Source organism: Pezoporus occidentalis, unplaced genomic scaffold, assembly GCF_034315485.1.
Source record: "Pezoporus occidentalis ecotype Australia unplaced genomic scaffold, CSIRO_AGI_Poc_V1 ctg60, whole genome shotgun sequence".
Taxonomy (NCBI): Eukaryota; Metazoa; Chordata; class Aves; order Psittaciformes; family Psittacidae; genus Pezoporus; species Pezoporus occidentalis.
In genome coordinates this window covers 2,192,291-2,209,060 of record NW_026915944.1, presented here as the reverse complement: position 1 = coordinate 2,209,060, position 16,770 = coordinate 2,192,291, and the positions used below count along the sequence as shown (strand labels likewise).

Genomic DNA, 16,770 nt, shown 5'->3' with positions numbered 1-16,770 from the left:
CTGCTTACCCCACTCCTCTTTTTATCACCAACATAAGACACATGGAAGTAAAATAAAGTAACCTCTCACAGCAGAGGAAATAGCTGACCTTTTAGCTATATAAAGTTGGATCAGATTCCTGGACTAACAGAGGAATCTAAAAAATGCTAAGGTTGTCTTGCCTGTCTTGAGACCTGGGAAAGAACATTTAACTGCAAATAAAGTGGTCAGTGAAGTGCATGTTGCAGAAAGATCGATTTTGGTATCGTGTAACAGATGGCAAATGTTGGACACCTTTATAGTATTAGAATAACTATAATTTTAATTTTTAAACTTATTTGTGATATTTAATTGTGACTGAAAGTAAGGATGTGAGACAGGATTAAAAAGAAACTCAGAAAGAAATGCACAATTAATTTCAAATCCATTTGAAATCCATTAAGACAATGGAGTGAATGTTCTGAGTGAAGAATTATACAGCAGGATTGCAAAATCCAGTGCCTCTTTGTCATACCTAGTTAATTTAGCATTATTGCATAAGAAGAAATCAGATACGTATTTTCTGTGCATTCCATTGTCTATCAGGCTGAAGTAAAGATTTGCTATCGAATACCTAAATTAAAAAAAGAACCGTGCAATTAGTGGTCTGTTCACCTTCTGACAAAACTCTTGCCACTGGACCCTCTAGGTTTTTTGAAATTTCTGAGAAGGTAGAGACCAAAGCCGCAGTGCTGAAACCATGGAGAACCTGTTTTATTGTGTGGTGCTTAAAAGCATTGCCACATTTTCCCCTAGCTTACACTCATACTTCTGGAAGTTTCACAGTGTTGACACAAGTTCAGCAGTTATGTGTGATATTTGTCTTAGAATAGGAAATGAAATCAGAGGTACATATCACTGATGACATAGAAAATACATACGTACCAGTTGAAAATAAATTCAGATTGTCATGTAATGCCTTCCCAGTTAATTCTGAAGGATTATTTTATTTATTTTTTTTTTCCTGGTATTAATATTTTAATCTAATGCAATTCTGACCTCCAACCACTGGTTTTTTTAACAGTGCCACCTGAAAGCCATGATTTTTTAATTTTTTTTTTGTCTGATAAAACTGATACTGATTTTGAAAAGCATTAGTGATAGGATTTTATGCTCTTGTAAGTTGTGGTGCCCAATATTAGAAAGCTCAAGAATGGCACTATCGTTCTAATTACTTCTGAGAGTCTTTTAGACCAGGTACAAAATAAATTACTACTTGCAAAAAATGTTAGTGCTGAGAAAATGTACAGAGAAAACACAGTGTGGGCCAATGTTACACTGCTTTCCCTCAAATATTCAGGTGACCTTATTCTGTAACAACACAGAAAACATGATGTAGGGCTAAGAAGGTCATTTAGACATCAAGCAAAAATCAGTCTTTGTCCTTTCCCATAGAGATCTCCAAATATCTACAGTATCAGCTACTGTAGATAGGAATTTCACAACTAATCTGATATGAATGGTATGTAGATAAAACCCCAGCAGATTTTCATTCCTAGAGATATAGGTAATTAGAGAGTTACATAGTAAGGAGATAATTAAAGCCATTTTAGCAAAGCACATGCCTAAAAGTAATACTGTCAACAAAATCTGTTCTGTTATTAATAGGGATTTTCACATACAAATACACTTGCTGTAATATTACAGAGAGTTGTACTTAAAAAGTGAATCTATTTATTGATCAGAACTAATTTTTTTTCCCTTGAGTCCGTGCCCTATCTATAAAGAGAAAGTGCTGACTGCCACATACTGCTGATAGCAGATTTTTTTTGACAGCAGAGCTGACTGTTCCCTAATCCATGTAGCTGCATTGTACGAATTACAAAGCTTATGTGACAGACCTGTTCTCTATTCCAAGAACTGCAACATACCTGTCATCTGATAAAGCAAGAGTGCACAAGTCATCACTTTACTTTGGAAGCAAAACAGATGATAAAATTATTTCTTACTGCTAACTAATTCCTCTTCTAGTAGAGATAAGCTTCTTTGTTCAGCTGTAAATGAAACATTAGGGTATAAACTGTCAAGCCAGAAGTATTGGAGAAACTAAGATTTTATCAGCTGTAGTAACATTTTGGGCAATAAATTGTTTTGTTGGGCAGAATACTAATCTCCAGAGGTACAAAGAAACAAAGCTCATTAAGGTAAATGCTTAAAGCACACACAAAAAAAGCGAAGATGAAGGCTTATTACCTTTCTTTTGGGGATAGATAAAACATTTTCACTTTTTCATCTCGGTGTAGCATTGAAGAATTATGTGATACTGTTATTAAAAAGAGGTACTTGTAGACTCATAGAATGCTTTCTGAATATATCCAAGGGACAGATGCATTTCTGAAATACCAACAGAGAGCTGTAGTAAGTGATGGCTTTTTTGGAAATTGCTTTGTTTCCCTCTGGGCAAAATTAGGTATCTGCACATTGTCCTGTACTTAGCATTCATCATTAATAGCCAATTATTATTAAATGAATGTTTGAAATAGAGAAGAATAAGTGTCTGAGTTATACTAAATAATTTTACCAGTTTAAATACTTAAATTAAATTCAGAAGGCTTTGTAGTGTAAAGCAGTAGGATGATGGGAGGAGAGGAACTGTGTTGCTATTAGGGACTGCAGCTGAATAAATATATATTTGGAATGTGATGAAGGAATTAACAGTTCTGTAAACCAAGGATGGACATAAATTTGCTAACAGAAGCAGTTAAATAGTAAGTAAAATAGGTCGGGGGAATCTCTGTGTGTGAGCTAAAAAACCAGAGTACAGCCTGCAACTAGCCAGAGGCAGATACTGCTTTCCATTATTACTCATTTGAAGTAACGTTTTAAAAAACTGTAAAATAGAAGTAAGTTTAATACATAATACAGAGAAGAAAACCCTACAGTTGAAGAAAAACTGCACAGAAGATTACGTTAATATCTGACACAAATGTCTTCAGAATTTTCTCTGAACGAAAGAGCCAATGAAAGATGCTTTGAAAAGGATCAAGCAAGACTGGCTAAGTGTAGGAGTCAGTTGACCAAAACATGGGTTATTTATTAATGGCTTTCAGTAGATAGGAAACCACAGACACCATTTTGGGTGAAATTGTACATAGGTGACAACAAAAAGTACTGAAGTCTGCTGATTGTATTTTTACAAAGACACAATGTTGTTTAGATACTGCTGTCAGTCACTGGATTGTTGTTCCATGATGGACAAATCTCTTCTGATTTGCAACTTTGTTTTCCTTCTCTATGGAACATTATAATTTTGGCCCACCAGTATAATCTACTTGATTTTATGGGAGTAAGTACAATGTCAGCTTTGTAATTGGCTAGTACTGAAATTAATTGTCATTTCTTCATCTGGGGTAATTGTGCTCAACTGAGGGACAATGGTTTGGTGAAGGAGGATTCAGTGATACTTTATTTTACTATCTTGAGTTATGTTATCAGCCATATTTTATACAAGTGCTTGATATGCACCCCCTAAGTGTAAAAGAATATAAATTTTAATAGATTTTTTAAATTCAGATTTATTCTAGAGAATTTCGATTTTGAGAATATAAATCTACTGTATGCTGGCATGTTCCTTGTTCAGTCCTAGTTTCACTCTAGTGATCTGGAACAACAGGAACCTTTAGGTGATTTACTCCAAATACTGCATCAAATCGAGTGCAGCCCAGGATTATTTTGGCACTTACTGAAGGGCTGCTTTCTAATCGGAAAACAGTGCCAAGACAGAATTCTTGTACAAGTGCTGTAGTTGCCTGGGAACGTAAGAAGTCCAAAGGTAAATTCAGAAGACCAGAATATTTAGATTTCTGGCTTTTAGTATGAGCCTTACTATGCTTTCCTTATGTTTCGGGAAATCTGTTCTCTTGGATGTCTCAGCAGCTGGATGCCAGATTTTAGACACAGAGGCTTCCTTTTAAGAGATCCTGCATGCTTCAGAAAAACTGATCAATCTGCAGCAATTTATCTTTGTAAATTCTGATTTCAATCTATCCTTTTTTTTTTTTCCTTCTTTATTTGTAAAATAGCCTTGACAGAGGCAATGTGCTATGTAAGATTAATGTATTATTGCTATTTTTATAAAAGTAATACTGGAATCTTTTGCATTGTTGACTCATCCCTGTTGTACTCTCCATCACAGTTATACATGACATAAATTTTGTCTCATTAAGAGAAATAAAAATTCTTCTATATTTGAGTTATCATGGTCAACAAATAAACCAGAACTTGACTATAATCTTCTCAAATGCATGGGTTGGGTTTTAAGTGCTACATACTGTAACTGTGAATTTGTCAAAGCTTATCTGTGAGTTTGTCAAAGCTTACCTGTGGTATACAAGTCCAAAGTTAATGAAACAACAACTTGAAGATTTGTTTGATGATTTAGATTTAAGTATAAGGAAGTTCTTCCCTATGAGGGTAGTGAGGCCCTGGCACAGGTTACCTAGAGAAGCTGTGGCTGCGCTATCCCTGGCAGTGTTCAAGGCTGGACGGGGCTTGGAGCAGCCCAGTCTAATGGAAGGTGTCTCTGCCTGTGACAGGAGGTTGGAACTAAATGAATTTTAAGGTCCCTTCCAACTAAAACTAGTCTATGGGTTGTTAAGTCACGTGAGGGATCAAATCTAGTAATTTTTATTAGTTCAGCAAGTTGATGTTTCTTTATTTTGTAACGCATTATCCTGAGCAGCTTGCTTTCAGAGTTATATGCCAGTATTGAAAAGGCCTACTGTGAAAATGAGTTAATAGAGCTATTGTTAAGAAGCCAATAAATCATGAGTGTATTACTTGAAGTAATTTAGGTAATTCAAGTATTTAGGATTTCAGTTATTGTTATATTTTGATGTTTTATATGAGCAAAAATATAATAAACAACTATATGTGTGTGGATAGCTATGCAGTTCCTTTACTCTTAGGGGAGAAGCAATCATGGAGGCTGAACAGATGCCTTGAATTCTGAAGCGAGGTGGATGTAGGCAGGATGACAAGGCAGATGTGCAGACATCTAGAAAATATTTGAGAATTTCCTCACTGCCTATCGGTGAGATGAAATCTGTTTTTCTGTGAGCATACACTGTGGAAACCCTAGATCTCAATGGCTCCTGGTTTTCCTGTTACTAAGCTGAATTAATTGTTGACATAGGATTATGAAAGCCAGTGTGGAACACTGACAATGGGCTACAAGCCTTTGTGTGACTGCAAAACAGGAAGTCTAAGTCTGTACAAAATCTATAGATTAAGAAGGTTCCTTACTGAATTACTTCATATTAAAAAGTGTTTCTAGAGTCACAGAACACTTTTTTGAATGTGTTTAAAAGTTGTTATTAGTAATTCGCTATGTGCTAGATTCATCCTATGTGTTTCTGACACCATAGTCATTGTATCTAGGATGTTTTGGGGGCAGTAGCAGTTAAAGAGTGTTTAGATGAAGACAGAAGTGTTTTGGAGGTGGGTATTAGTAGTATATGAAATACACATTTCAACCTGGACCATGTGTTCCTGAACCTGAAACACAAGGTGAAAGGGTCTCTCTAATTTAATTGGTATTCTAAAGTAATCTTAATCGTGCGTTTGTCTTCTTTCAAAGCATAAATTTAGTTTTAAATGCACGCTTCTCTTGGAATAATGATTTGGCATTTAGTGAAATACTCAGAGACCTGGAAAGTTTTGCATATTTAGAGGTGGCTTGTTTTTATCTGACATCTGGTTAAGCTTTGGGCATGTTACTGCCATGAATCACCAGGAAATAAAACCAAAAAAAGGATCAGTTGAAATATTTCCTTTGTTCTTTTCTACTTTTGGAGCTCATGGAGCAGCTTGAAAGTAGATAGAGCTCTGAAAAAAAAACCAAAGTTTTTATTTGTTAGTAAAGTGAAGAAGAGTTTTCTGTGAATGTCAAGTTCCAGAATCTGTGGATTTTGACAGCAAGTGTAAGGGCTGTGGTTTGATGATCCAGGATGTCTGGCTTTTAGGATATTTCATACTGCATTAGAAATGCCATTCTAACAGGGTACAAGGTGCTTGCTGATCTGATAGGAACTTCGACAGGCTTGCTTTGTACAGAGAGGACTAACCCAAATCAGGCATTCTGTTACTGTGTCACTCTAACGTTATGCAAGATCAGGTATTGATGCCTTCTCCCAGCTTTTATAAAGCCAGCACAACCCCACCTCTGAACCATGCACTAGTTTATTGGGTAGAAATATGGCTATACCTGATGTGCTGAGATTTGTACTGCAGGTAATCCAGCAATGTACAGATCTGGTAGCAGTGATAGTGGAATCCTGACAGCCTAAGAGACAGTCAGGAAAACTCCAAGGATACATTCTTTTGTCACCGTTCTCCTCTGGCAGGAGCTAGCAGCACTCCTGTGGAAGCAGCGTTATGGGACCCTCTGTCGTGGGCTGGGAGTGGCGCAGCACTCAGTGCTTCAGGTCAGGGACTGACTTCCTGACACTCAGCTGTGCTGGCTGAATGTGTCTGGCAGGCTGTGGGATAACATGCCAATAATGTTGCCGTAAAATGCCAGATTTATGAATTGATACACAGAGAACATGAAAAAATAATATCCTGTTGACCACTTAGTCAAGCTCTAATGCTTCTGTGCTTGAAGAAAAATATGTGTTTTGGATCTTTGTGAAATAAGACTCAGAAAGTTAAGTAGCCAAATGTATCTTCATATACATCTTTACTGGCAAGATACAAGTATCTTACATTATAATTTCTGGAACTGTGCAGATTTTTTACATTGATCAGAATTAATCAATTAAACCTAATGTGAGTACAGTACAGAATTTGGCACTTGGGTATGCTGGAAAGGTTTGCAGTATGAGGTTAGAATTTTCTACTCAGTGCATCAGTGCAGTTGTCTTTTGTTTGATCAAGACGAAAGGGAGGGATAAAAGTTAGTAAGATTATACACCTAACCTGTCAGAAAACTCCTTGAAATCGTAGAAACTTTAGAAAAGTCACTGTACAACATAGTCAATGAATACCTTACACTGTGGTTCATAAAACCATTTAATGCATTATTTACTGATAAAGCGTCAAGTGTTTTATACACACTCGCCTCCATATTTTCATTTGGGGGTTTTTGGTGTGATTTTTTTTTTTAAATGTCAACCCTTTGCCTTACCTATTTAGGTTTCTGTCTCAAGGCAGCAATGATAACTGAAGAAAACAGTAATGACACTTAGCTGAGAAATTGTACTTTGATTGCTGCTGGGGTCAGGTATTGCAGATTGTTCTTGGATCATGCAGATTAGAGTATAATCCACTGGCATGCTTTCAGTGTCAAACTTAAGAGGAAATTTTCAAGTGCACCCTAGTCCTTTGTGTTCCTTAGCCATTTGCATCCTTTGTATGGTTTCAAGGAAAAACTCATCATCTTTCCTATGTCAGTGTTCTTATTTTTTATTTGTACTGTGGTTTAGAGACCTAACTTTGATACCCAGGAAAAAGAATAATGGAGAGCTAGTATTGAAAAAACTGTGATAATGTTCTGTTCATATGTCTTCTGGGTAAATCCTTGAATTACTGTATTGAAGATGCTTGAAATTTTACAGTCTTTGCTGGCAGGAAAGCTAGGAGAATCTTTCAGCAGTGCACAGTGGATGGGCCACATTCCTCAAATAATCCAGTCAATTAAAAATTGATTTTTGTTCCAGGCAGCTTGTTGGTAATGTAGTGGGGAGACAGTGTATGCATTACCAACAGAGCTCGCATCAGTTAAGTGATATTTAGGTGATCTTCTGTCATGGGAGAAAGCAGTGCAGTTGATGATCTTTGCTCCTGAAGAAGCTAAATTGAAGTGTCAGATACCAGAATTGCATTTTATTTCTAATATGTTGTCCTGCCAGCCTGGGAAAAGCTATGTGAAGTCTGTGAATACAAAGGGACAAAAGTGCTAAATCTAGCAGAAGCTGAATGGTTTCGGGAAGACACTATAATGTGGCTTTTAGAGCCTTCAAGTAAATGTATTTAAAGAAATTGAATCTTGAGCTGCTGTGGCTGGACCTTTTGTTTTCTACCTTTCACCCTGCTCCTGGCAGCAGATCTAAAGTAAACAAAAAATATACATGATCTAAATTGTACCCATCTTGTTTATTAAAAGGAAAAGAGGTTATAATGCCACTGAAAAAGTAGACAAAAATATTAAATGTAGTTGAACTGAGTACGAAAAAAAAGCCTAAAACTGTCAATTGAAAAATTATTTTACCTCAGATTTGCAAGATTCTGAGTTACAAAACGTAAAAAATCAGAAACATGCAGTCATGCAGGTTGGACCATACCAGCAGTATGTATTGTGAGAATGGGCAGTGTCTATTACAGACACAGTACCAGTTCACAAATCTGAAGTTAGTCTGGTCTTGTCCTGATTCATTAAAGTAGCTAATGTTAACGATAGCTTTGCAAAATATCCAACAGAATAGAAAACATAGAAGAAGGTTTATCTGAGCTGGCGAATGAAGTTGCTGAGTCACTGTCCATCATATTTGAAAATTCATGGCTGTCAGGTTAAGTTCCTGATGACTGGAAAAAGGGAAATATAACCCCCATTTTCAGGAAGGGGAAAATGGATGACCAAGGGAACTACAGCCCAGTCAGTCTCACCACTCTGCCTGGCAAAATCTTGGAGCAGATTCTCCTGGAAGGCATGCTAAGGCACATGAAAATCAACAAGGTGCTTGGCGACAGCCAGCATGGCTTCACTAAGAGGAAATCCTGCCTGACCAATTTGGTGGCCTTCTATGATGGGGATACAGAACTGATAGACAGGGGCAGAGAAGTTGATGTCATCTGCCTGGACTTTTGTAAAGCATTCGACACTGTCCCACACAACATCCTTGTCTCTAAATTGTAGAGACATCAATTTGATGGATGGACCACTCGGTGGATAAAGAACTGGCTGGATGGCCGCACCCAAAGAGTTGTGGTCAACGGCTCAATGTCCACTTGGAAAACAGTAATGAGTGGTGTCCCTCAGGGATCGATGTTGGGACCGGTCTTGTTCAACATCTTTGTTGGTGACATGGACAGTGGGATTGAGTGCGCCCTCAGCAAGTTTGCTGACAATGCCAAGCTGTGTGGTTTGGTTGATACGCTGGAGGGAAGGAATGCCATCCAGAGGGACCTTGACACACTTGTGTGGTGGGCTGATGCCAACCTCATGAAGTTCAACCAAGCCAAGTGCAAGGTCCTACACCTGAGTTGGGGCAATTCCAGGCACAGCTACAGGTTGGGCAGAGAAGAGATTCAGAGCAGCCCTGCAGAGAAGGACTTGGGGGTGTTGGTTGATGAGAAAATGAACATGAGCCAGCTTCAGTGTGTGCTTGCAGCCCAGAAAGCCAACTATATCCTGGGCTGCATCAAAAGGAGTGTGACCAGCAGGTCAAAGGTGTTGATCCTGCCCCTCTACTCTGCTCTTGTGAGACCTCACCTGGAGTATTGTGTGCAGTTCTGGTGTCCTCAACATAAAAAGGGCATGGAACTGTTGGAACAAGTCCAGAGAAGGGCCACGAGGATGATCAGGGGACTGGAGCACCTCCCATATGAAGACAGGCTGAGGAAGTTGGGGCTGTTCAGCCTGGAGAAGAGAAGGCTGAGTGGAGACCTCATAGCAGCCTTCCGGTATCTGAAGGGGGCCTCTAGGGATGCTGGGGAGGGACTCTTTGTTACGGACTCTAGTGAGAGGATAAGGGGTAATGGGTTAAAACTTAAACAGGGGAAGTTTAGATTGGATATAAGGAAGAAGTTCTTTACTGTAAGGGTGGTTGAGGCACTGGAATGGGTTGCTCAGGGAAGTTGTGAATGCTCCATCCCTGGCTGTGTTCAAGGACAGGTTGGACAGAGCCTTGGGTGAGATGATTTAGCATGAGGTGTCCCTGCCCATGGCAGGGGGTTTGGAACTGGATGATCTTAAGGTCCTTTCCAACCCTAATTATTCTATGATTTTATGGTTCTATGATGTTCTTAGTAACAACAGAATGATGAAGTCACATCTGCTTTTGGTATGAGACATCATGGTCAAACACCGTGACATGGCAGGTATAACTTAGATTGTTTGTCTGTTTGTTTTTAACAGGATGCCTTTCTTTTTCTGTCAAAAGTAGTTGCAGAATATCCTGTACTTCACCTAAAAAGTATCTGTGTTTAAATGGTGGGTTAAGTGATACATACACTTCAGATCTTGCAGATGTTTGTGATGTTCAGTTTCTTAATGCCTGTAAGGTGCTTTGTAGTGCTCAGGTGAAAGGTGCTGAAGAAAATGTAAGTAGTCCTATTGTTCAAAGTTTAGATCCTAATTCTAAATGGATGGTGTTATGTCTGTGCTTGCCAGAAAGCTGTGTCATAGTAATATTTTAGTACCTGTGAACATACATCTCGCATCTTGGACTAGCTTCCAGCATGCAGTATTATCTGTTTGTAAAATGAATTTAACCAAGATTGTCTGGAAAGGTCTGCAAGGTATTTTAGAACATTTGTCTCTAAAGTAATCTCATGCTGTATTTCTGAAGACTGCTTGACAGATGTTCGACATCTCAAAGCCAAATTGTGAAGGGGAACAGTGCAGTTATAAATGTAAGAATACAGAATTGTTTTCAATAGAAGAGACTGGTACAAAAAAAGTGTGAATACTGGTCATTGGTGCAATGACTTCCTAATACCATGTTTTAACACAAATTTTAGCAAGTTTAAGTTTTTCCCTGAAAGATGGTCTCACCTGTGTCAGTAGTTTTCTTCATTAAATTACTCCTAGACCATAAAGAGAAATCAAATTACAAATTTTTTTTAAAGGTTATTATTGGGGTAAAATGCTGCCGGGTTTTAGTGCTTTTTTTCTTTTTGGAAAGAAAAAAAAAAGTTTCTGAGCCTCAGAAGTCTTCAGCATTATATGAATCCAAGTGGTTAACTGTCCTAAGTATGTTGGGCTGCCTTCTGTTAGAGTATTTCAAGTGAGACAAATTTGACAGCTGCTGGCTCATATTATGCTGAATGCTTCCTATAGCATTACTTTGAGGAGAAGTCTCCTCCCCCTCCATGTGAATACTTTTTGATTGGACAGTATAATTTTAGAAGCTCTGTACCACAAGCAGATAACATCTAATTACAGACTAGTTCTTTGTTTAGATTGATGTTTAGATTGAATGATTGCTCTCTGCTGATGACTAAATTGAAAAGGTTTTGCGAGTCATTACAGAGGCAAATACAAAATGTGGTCAGATACTTTCACTAAAGTATCTTCAAAACCATGTGTGTTATTGTATTGTATTTTTTTTGTTTAGAGATGTCACTTGATCTGTTGCTGCAACTGTTAATTTATTTAAATATGAAATCTTTTCTTTCCTCTAAGTTGTATTAAATGGATGGAATGATGTCATTTTTTGATATTTTTATGTTCCTTTTTCAAAAGAATAGTGCAAAACAAGCTGACTACTAATTTCAAGACTAAAGCTAGATATTGTCTTTATTGTAATATTACAGAAATACCCACTGATGTTTTATAAAAAACAAGAAATTGTCTATGTTCATGTTAATTTGAAGTTTGTGCTTTGTGAATAGTTTAAGAAGTAACTTCATCAGTAGTATTTAGACAAAATAAAAAAAATACTAGAGTTGTGGTAACTTTTCTTTTACAACATTATTGTAGTTTTACCCAAATTCCACCAGGTGCTGCCAAAGAACATACAGCCACAGCAAAGTTTACAGTTGAAGTGAAAGTTGCTTAGAACATATGTTCCTGCTTTCTGAATACAGCCCTTAAAGCCTTTTTCAGAAGCAGGAGCATCTTCCCTACCCATTTAAGAGCAAACCTTTCTTCTCTGTACCTAAGCACTGGCAATCAAACAGTTTGATACAGAGTGACATCATTTATGAGTAGCACATTCTTCAAAATGCATTTTTTCTTACGACATAAAGATATTGATACACTATAGGTGAATAATACACTGTTAAGAAGTGTATTACTACAGGCTTTAGTAAGTATTCCACTATGTTGCTATCTTAATTTTGGGTGATGGGGTAGTTTTTTTAGTGAGATGTTCAAATTACTGAAGTTTAGTATATTTGGTGATTTGGCTTGGTTTTTGGTTTTGTTTGTTGTTTTTGTTTTTGTTTTTATTCCAGTAAGCAAAGTTCTTGTAGATTCTTTGGTAAGGATGTTCCTTTCCTTTGTTTGCTTTTTCTCTTGCTGAGTCAGGAGTTTTGTATATAACAAGTCAGTTCTGTTTCAGGGTTTGTCTCATTCTGGAAAGAAAATGTGCTTCCAAAAGCCAAGGTTTGCTTGAGGTAATAAGAGTCCCAAACTTGTGACTGATCACAATAGTGCAGTGCGAAATGTTCAGGCAAACGGCACTCGTAGCAGCAGGAATCAATTCAGAGACTTGGCGCAGAGCAGTTTCTGTTCTGCCTCCCCGGTGAGTTCAGCCATTGTGCTTATGACATAAAAAGCAATGTGCATTTTAATTGCTATACTTTATTTTTTGAACTGTTGCTCAAGTGCTAGTATGGTTTAAGTCAAAAAGGCTGGATCATGGAGAATGAGGTATTGGGTGCCAAAGAAGGTGTGATCAACATCTGCTAGTGTTCGTGATGCAAAAAAACCTGTATCAGCTACTGCGCTGGGCAAGGAACTTTAAAGGATTAGCCTCATAGCAGGTAATCACTAATCACTAGAATGGTGGCACTGCGTTCTCTAAATGCTGTGTTGGTTTCTTTTGTGCTTTATTTAATTAAAGCCTGGAGTTTACTGTTGTGCACAAATGGTTTATAGTTGAATGTTTATTGATTGTTCAGCAGCAAAAATGAAACAAAAAGATTCTTTGGAGTAGTCTGGCATAATCAGTGTAATTTGCAAAGATAAATGTGGTTAAGGCAAAAGGAAGGAAAAAAATAAAATGTAGCAGTTAATTTAAGCAGAGAAATATTCCAAAATGTGACTGTAGCTAAGTCTGCATAAAAAAACTCATTGCTTGTAAGAAATCCATGGAAGTGACTTAATTTGGTAGTATTTAATTATTTATTGAGCATTATGTTTCCCCTCCCTTGGGATATGATCATCTTTGTTGTGTCTCCCTCCTACCACCAAAAAGTGTCAAGTAATTATTTGCATATAGAATATTTTAATTACTTTATTTCTCAAAAAATGTTAGTATGTAAGTACTTGGTTTCTTTTTATAACTACATGTGTATAACAGCTAGCTCAATATTACTGTAGCTTTCCTGGGTTCCCATTTTATCACCATCCCAATGTAGCTGACAGAGAGGGAGGAAAGAAAAAAGAATAAATTATCCTACTGATGTAGATTGGATCAACATTAAGCTAGTGGGTATAATACGGATGCTGTGATCAGGTGCTCAGAGCCAAAATACTTGCAGTCTTTGTGCTATTGGAACAGAATGTACTGGAGATTGAGCAGTTCTCTGATGTGGTCTTATCAGTTTGAGTATAATGTAAATCCTGTTACAGCAGCTTTGTCCAATCTGCCTGTAGCTTTGTTTTGAACCTTTCAGTAACAGTTCACTGAAGCATAAAGAGCCCTGTGAATTGATATTATAAACCTGCATGGTTGCTTTATTCATTGTTGAAGTAACAGAATACAACAGAAGTATTTATTTTAGTAGACTGAGGATACAGGTTTTTTTCCTGTCAGTGTGAGAATGGGAAAAATGTTCTAAATGCAAAAGAGGAAAAGCTAATATTATAATCATATCCATACCTATTTGGAACACAGTTCCATTGCAAGATAATGCAGAATACTAGAAGTTTGATTTATTTTACACATTCAGAGAGATTGTTAAAATTCCAACATGTTATTTCCTGTTGATGTAGAAAAAATATCATGTGACACTATTATAATCAGGAAATAATAGTCATGTGAAATAAAAGCTTCTCATAATGCACTTAGTCTTCCCAGACAACTGTATTTTTTGGAGCACCACCTACCTGCTCTCTCTGGGACTGAGATGGGCCTTAGAAATTCAAGATGGTATTATACTCACTTTCTTGCTGGTGGGCATTTCTTACTGAAGTTCAAGAGCATGAAATTGCTCTTTAGTCTCACTACTTTGATATGGTATTTGCCTAGTAATCAAACAAATTAAAGCATGGAAAAATTTATAAAACTGCAACATCTTAAAATTAAGAGGCTGAAGCACTGAGTTCCTGGTAATAATGCTGTGGTGCCCTTTTGACCCTTATTCTTTAAGATCAGTTTTTATGTTGTGCATCAGTATGAAATATTGCAACTTTGGGAATCTGAAAAAAGATACGCCCTTTTTGAACTTTTAAAGTGTCATGTAATCTAAAAATTCTGACTTTACACTTGAAAGATCTTCTGGAGCGATTTAATTGACATTTGTGAATTACGCAGATATGGAAGCCCAGCTTCATTTGTACTTGTTTTTTTTTAAATGTGCTATCAATGAGTTCTGCTGCTTAAGACACATTTCATCTTTTGTGGGGATAGGAAGTTAGTTCCATTACCAGAGAAGTGTTTCAAATGAAAATCAGATGAGGGTTATTTAAGATAGAAATATTTTTGTGCACTGCTCTTACAATTTAATGTTCAGATTTTAAGAAATGTCTGATTGGAAATACCAGGTAATGAATAGGTGATTTTTTTTTTTGATTTTTTTTTTGCATATTAGATGTTTTAAATACCTTAGGAAAAAAGGTATACTGAACTCCTAATACAGAAGAGAATTAAGCTTGTCACATCTTCACTGAAATGAATAGTTATAAGATTACTTTTGTGGAGAAGTAGTGTATTTAACTTTCACATTTCATGTTACTCTTTCAGTTAATTTAACACCATGTTCCATGAAAAGACAGACTTTGTTTTGGTTTTATTTGGTTACAGAAGCAAGCACAGATAACAGATAACCAGATGTGAATGCCTATCTTTAAAATGTGAAAGGGAAAAAAAAAAAGTTATCCTATGCACAGTCCTGGATCCCAGCCCGAAGTGGGGGAATCCTGTTTCTGCTTGGATCACCTGAGTAGAGGGTAGAGCTGCTGTAACTGAGGGGAGAGCAGGATGTGCTTCATGTCAGTTCTACCTCTGAGGACTTGCTAAGGAAAGTAAGACTGCAAGCTCTCAGAGAACTAAATTGTAATTGGAGAGATGGATGCTTTTGGTTAAATGATGAGAATTTTATGTTCTCACTGCTTCCTTATATGTAGTGAAAGGTGTGTCCCACATAGCAGCAGAAATCAGAAAAAGTTCAGTTGGGTACAAACCAATGTCTGAGTAGTCTTAGCATGTCTTCTAGTGTGATAGGAATGCTGCTGATTTTCCATAGGTAGCCATTCCTCTCTTTATATATCAGATAGCTGTATGAGGTTTTGTACGGTGAGTATTGTTATCAGTCCTTGACAAAGGTCCCATAAGGTTTCAGTGAGAGCTTCTGAAACAGGAGGCAGTGCAGATGTAAACTGGGTAACAGTGAACTGTGAATCTCAGGTGGTTATCAATTGCTTCATTCTCACTTTAAATTCTAGCTAAGTAGATGTGACAATTGCAAATGCAGTAAAAGGAGGAATAAATGGACTTGATTTTGCAGAATACTAACTCTTTGGCACATACCCAAACCACTCATCAATCCAGAAGTTTTGTGTATTGACCACAAGACACCCTCATCCCTAGATTATGAAAACATACCTGTTTGTATAAGCAAGATGAATGTTTAATATAGTAGTCAGGTCTTCTATCTGTCATCACTGAAAACATTTGTATTGAGGAGAACCTGTTTGCAAGGCCAAAGTTGAATTGCTTCAAGTTGATTTTTTGCTTGTATGTTTTCTTTCATTTGCAGGTGTTTTTTTTTTTGTTATGCTTTTTTCTTCCAAAATGCATTTTATGCATTTGTGAAAGACTGTGGAAAAAAATTAAGTATTACATTTTTATATTTATGCATTTCTGTCTTCTGAAGTTTGTGGAATTTCTTGCAGCTCTGTTTTTGTATTAAACCGTCACTCTGAAACAGTTCCTCCCATTTCATACTCTATAGAGCCGTAATATTTGTCCAAGGATGAGCAGCATTCAACATTTTGTTAACTGAAATGGGAAGTGACAGACTGACTAAAAGAAAATCTCCGTGCCAAAGAAACCGATATTACTTTTTTCTCACAGATTACTGTATGCCTGGACACTGAAGACTCTGAGATTGCAGATGCACCAAGGTTTCATATTGATCCATGTTAGACTAATTTGATCAGAAGAGAGACTTCTGTATCATGTTATTTTCTCTGATAGTACTTGATTGAGATGGCCAAACACTGAGAATATTGTGCAGGAAAAAGAGGGTTTGGAAAAGAGAAGCATTCAAAAAATAATACAGATTTTTTAGATGTATTGTGTTGGCATTGATTTTTCACAATGGATGTATGTCTCTTGATGGCAGCTGTCTGTAAAATGATAGAATAATAGATAATACTGTGCTAGATTTTTTGTTATTTCATTATGAATGTTTGGTTTTTTTTTTTCCAAAATACAAGAAAACTACAGTTATCATGCAAGAAAATTAAGTTGAAAGACATCTGAGAACTGCAGAGGAGATTCTGCAACATGGGCATGAGAAGGTATAAATTCTATTCTAGTCTTGCAGAAGTAGGTCTTGAGCTACAGGGAATGCTCCATCTTACATAAGAGCCTACTGTCTACTTCTTAGTTCAGGTTTATCAGACTGTTATTTGACAGGTCAGAGTCAGTGATGGTTGTGCTGGTTTGAGAAGTTCCTGTCGTAGATGGTTTGCTTCCA

The 16,770-nt window shown here is 37.0% G+C and overlaps 1 protein-coding gene across 36 annotated transcripts in view; it reads left to right on the top strand.

Moving 5' to 3' along the window:
• Nucleotides 1–16,770, top strand: part of RBFOX1 (RNA binding fox-1 homolog 1) — a 1,275,045-nt gene that overhangs the window by 1,063,862 nt on the left and 194,413 nt on the right. The window lies entirely within an intron of this gene.